This window comes from Mesoplodon mirus (genome assembly GCF_964341445.2).
Source record: "Mesoplodon mirus genome assembly, chromosome: 19".
NCBI classification, from domain to species: Eukaryota; Metazoa; Chordata; class Mammalia; order Artiodactyla; family Ziphiidae; genus Mesoplodon; species Mesoplodon mirus.
This window is the reverse complement of record NC_138995.1, coordinates 62,575,128-62,580,187: the sequence shown is the minus strand read 5'-3', so window position 1 is coordinate 62,580,187 and position 5,060 is coordinate 62,575,128. Positions and strand designations below refer to the sequence as shown.

Below are 5,060 nucleotides of genomic sequence, written 5' to 3'. Positions count from 1 at the left end.
CCTCTCACTGCTGCGGCCTCTCCTGTTGCAGAGCACAGGCTCCGGACGCGCAGGCTCAGTGGCCATGGCTCACGGGCCCAGCCACTCCAAGGCATGTGGGATCTTCCTGGACCGGGGCACGAACCTGTGTCCCCTGCATCGGCAGGCGGACTCCCAACCACAGCGCCACCAGGGAAGCCCGTATTTTATATTTTGAAGTACAGTGGAATGTACCTTGGGCCATGGTACTGTCTGAATGTTTCTGTCCCCCTGAATTAGTATATTGATATGTAACCCCCAAAGATGATGGTATTAGGATGTGGGGCCTTTGGGAGGTGATTAGGTCATGAGGATGGAGACCTCATGAACTGTATAAGTGCCCTTATAAAAGAGTCCTCAGAGAGCTCCATAGCCCTTTCCATCATGTAAAGGCACAGCGAGAAGGTGCAAGCCATGAATCAGGAAGGGAACTCTCTCCAGAAGGGGACAATGCTGGTGCCTTGATTTGGACTTCCCACCCTCCAGAACTGTGAGCAATACATTTCTGTTGTTTATAACCCACCCAGTGGGTGATATTTTGTTATAGCAGCTCAGACAGACTAAGGCCAATATTGAAAAGGACTCCAGGTTGTCGTCACGGCTAAGACAGAGAGAAAATGTCTGAGAAGAGGTTTAGAGATTCTTTCCTGGAAGCAACGTGCCCCCACCCAACCCAACTCTCCCTGTGTCCCTCTCTCCAGGGCTGTGTTCCCGACTCCTTTGTCCATTGTCCTGGGCACACGATGAGCTCTCTTAGCAGGACTTCCTCGTTCTCGTAGGAGGTCTCCACTAACCAGCTCTGATTTCTGTGCTGACCTGGGATGAGGTGAGTTACACACTCCTCTGCTTGTTCAGCATCATATAAATTCCTGCTGCTTCCACTGTACTGTGTGCATTTTTAGTCACGGCAGATATAAAACCCAGAAGTTACGAGGAAGCAACTGGAGCAAGAAGTGCTCAGGCACCAGAGAGAGAAACAACTCCTTAAATGTTGTTTCAGTGAAAGCCGAGCTGGGTCATCAGAAATGTTGTTGGAAAATAGGGCTTCTGAGTCACTCCCTTTGTCTTTTTCGAATGGTTTGCACCTGCTTCTCTTATCACATGGAAACTGACCTGCCCACGCTGGGCTCTATGTGTTCAGGCTTCAGTAGTTGTGCCACTGGGGCTCAGTAGTTGTGGCTCACGGGCTTAGTTGCTCCACGGCATGTGGGATCTTCCGACCAGGGCTTGAACCCATGTCCCCTGCATTGTCAGGCAGATTCTTAACCACTGCGCCAGCAGGGAAGTCCCAAAATTTCTTTTTCTTAACACATTCTTACAATAGGCAGGAACGTCATGACTCTAAGGGGTTTAGTGTATCTGCTACTCTGTCTCCTGTCACATAGTCATACACTCAGTGCATATTTTGTAACACCTATTATGTATCGACTATGTCGCTGAACAAGATAGACTTGGTTCTTCCTGGACCTTACATGCTGGTGGAGAATAAGGATATACCAAAGTAATAGAAAGAAAATAAAATTACAAAAGTGAAAAGTGTAAGTGGTGTCACGCATGAGTTCTCCAGGTTGAGCCCCTCCTGTGGAGTATGAAAATGTCTCCCTTCTCAGGAGAGGAATAGAGCAAGAATCCTTGTCCAGTGTTGGTTATGTAAGAAGACTGCTGATTTCATCACCAGCACAGCCTCCTTTCTGCTTCAGGACACTCTGAAATCCTCTCCATGTCTTTTCACAAAGATGCCCTGAGAAAACAAGGGGAGATGCCTCTAAAAACCGTCTTCCTTTTCCAGATGGTGGTTGGGTCTCTGGCCAATGTCATCCTTTTCTTCCACAGCATCTCTCCAGTCTTGCTTGGCCCCAAGCAGAGGCCCACCCACATGGCTGTGGCTAACTTCCTGGTTCTTCTCTCCTCTGGGATTCCCCACACAGTGGCAGCTTCTGTTTCAAGGAACCCCCTGTCCAGTCTTGGGTGTAAACTTGTGTATTATATACAGAGGGTGGCTCACAGCACCACCCTGTGCTCCACCTGTGTCCTGAGCACCTATCAGTCCTTCACCCTCATCCCCAGGAGAGTGGAGTGGGTGATGCTCAGAAGAAGAGCCCTCAAGATCATTGGTCCTTCCTGTTGCACCTGCTGGATATTGTTTCTTATTCAATATCTCTGTTCCTGTGACACTTACTGGACCACAGAACCTGGGAAATAATACAGACACCAAAGGGAAGTGGTTCTGTTCATCATCCATTACAAATTAGGGCATTGTCATCCTGTGGTTATTTCCTGATGCCATGTTTATTGGCCTCATGATCTGGTCCAGTGGCTCCATGGTGTTTCTCCTGCACGGACACCACCAGAGAGTGCGGTATATTCACACCCCCACCGACTACCACAAATGGCCCCCAGAGACCAGAGCCACCCACACCATCCTGATGCTGGTGGTCACCTTTGTCATCTTCTATGTGTTGGATTCTGTTATTACTTTTTATATCACTGTCTTTTTAGATTTCCATCTATGGTTGCTGCAAACCTCTAATGTTTTGGCTTCATGTTTTCCCACTGTTTCTCCCTTCCTGCTGCTCCTTAGGGATCCTAGAACACCTAGGATCTGTTCTCGAGTTGTTAGAAACTATGGTTAAAGTACTAAATATGTAGTAGACAGCTTCAGTAATAACCATAATTCCTCTCTTCTGTAGCTATTTACGTTGAAGTATTTAGTACTATACTATTTACATTGAAGTAATTAGTAATTATACTTCATTTTTTATTGAAGTATAATTAATGTCACATTATATTACTTTTGCTCTTACAATATTATGATTGGATATTTGTATACATTACAAATGATCATGACTTTTTATTAACTAATAAGTCTAGTTAACCTCCATGCATAGTTACAAAAATTTCTTCTTGTGATGAGAACTTTGAAGTTTGACTCTCTTACCACTTTTCATTATGCAGTACAGTATTAGTAAGTATTGTCACCATGCTGTACATTATATACCCATGATTTATTTGTTTTATAACTAGAAGTTGATACCACTGAAGTTTGTACTCAATACCAAATTTTTACACAAAATCCAATGAACTGTTTTTGAATTATGGTTTTCTCAGGGTCAGGACATGGAAGCAACCTAAGTGTCCATTGACAGATGAATGGATAAAGAATATGTGGCACATATATACAATGGAATATTACTCAGCCATAAAAAGAAACAAAATTGAGTTATTTGTAGTGAGGTAGATGGACCTAGAGTCTGTCATGAAGTAAGAATGAAGTAAGTCAGAAAGAGAAAAACAAATACCGTATGCTAACACATATATATGGAATCTAAACAAACAAACAAAAACGGTTCTGATGAACCTAGGGGCAGGACAGGAATAAAGACGCAGACATAGAGAATGGACTTGAGGACATGGGGAGGGGGAAGGTGAAGCTAGGACGAAGTGAGAGAGTGGCCCTGACATATCTACACTACCAACTGTAAAATAGATGGCTAGTGGGAAGCAGCTGCATAGCACAGGGAGATCAGCTCGGTGCTTTGTGACCACCTAGAGGGGTGGGATAGGGAGGGTGGGAGGGAGACGCAAGAGGGAGGGGATATGGGGATCTATGTATACGTATAGCTGATTCACTTTGTTATACAGCAGCGACTAACACACCACTGTAAAGCAACTGTACTCCAATAAAGATGTTTAAAAAAAATCCAATGAATTTAGAGGGTCAGTTGAATGCTGGTGCTGCCTTGGGAAGTCTGAAAGTCAATCCAAGAGATTACAGCTTGAAAAAGATTCTGACTGTTATTGAGGAAACCAGTTTTCCCCTTGACCAGTGCAGCTGTCTGAAAGAAACCCCTTTCTTCAGGAATATCTGAAGTATTTTCACCAAGTTTATCTCCCTGTGGGTGTGGCTAATACATGGTGGACTTTTGCACATAATCCAGTATTGCTCCAGATAAATGTTACTCCAGAGTGGGTGGAGATTTTATTTCATAGATGAAGATAAGAATCCTGGGAAATGAAGGAGGTGTTTTTCTATTTTAGTATGTATCTTTTTTTCACTCATATTTCTCCAACATACTGTAATGTTACACAGGAAATCAATGTTGTTCAATGTGCTGATTCATCTTTAAACCTAAATCTTCTTTACATGGTTGACCCTAGTAAATATGGTTAATTAGATGGATGAAGTAATGTGAGGGAGGGAGAAGAACCTGCCTCTTTCATATTTCTCACTTGAACGTCTGGTTTTCATCACTGAAGAACAGAGACTTGGGTCTTACTTTTCTATTTGTCCTATCTGCTTCTTTCTCTTTGTTTTTTCTTTTGCCTTCTTTTAGGACAGTCTGGTGTTTATAGTATTCCATTTTTTAGATTGATAGAGTTTAGGTATAACAATTTTTATTGATGGTTTTAGCTATCACATACAGGTTCCAATAGTATTATATTGTAGTTAGAAGTATTGTTGACGGGCTTCCCTGGTGGCGCAGTGGTTAAGAATCCGCCTGCCAATGCGGGGACACGGGTTGGAGCCCTCATCCAGGAAGGTCCCACGTGCCACGGAGCAACAAAGCCTGTGCGCCACAACTACTGAGCCTGTGCTCTGGAGCCCACAAGCCACAACTACTGAGCCCACTGCCACAACTACTGAAGCTCACGCACCTAGAGCCCATGCTCCACAAAAGAGAAGCCACCGCAATGAGAAGCCTGCGCACTGCAACGAAGAGTAGCCCCTGCTCGCGGCAACTAGAGAAAGCCCTAGAGAAAGCCCACGCGCAGCAATGAAGACCCAATGCAGCCATAAATAAATAAATTTATCTGAAAATAAGACATGGAACAAATAAATGACCATCAAAAGATGAATGGGTAGGGAATTCCCTGGTGGCCCAGTGGTTAGTACTCTACGCTTCCACTGCAGGGGGCGCTGGTTCCACCCGTGTCGGGGAACTGAGATCCCGCAAGCCGCGCAGCCTGGCCAATTAAAAAAAAAAAAAAGATGAATGGATAAAGAAAAGGTTGTGTGTGTGTATATATATATATATATATAT

The 5,060-nt window shown here is 44.2% G+C and overlaps 1 pseudogene across 1 annotated transcript; it reads left to right on the top strand.

Moving 5' to 3' along the window:
• Positions 1-1,738: 1,738 nt before the first annotated feature.
• On the top strand, positions 1,739-2,651 carry LOC309794834 (vomeronasal type-1 receptor 4-like; annotated as a pseudogene). The gene has a single exon. The product of its transcript is annotated as a vomeronasal type-1 receptor 4-like (transcript).
• The last annotated feature ends 2,409 nt before the right edge of the window (positions 2,652-5,060 follow it).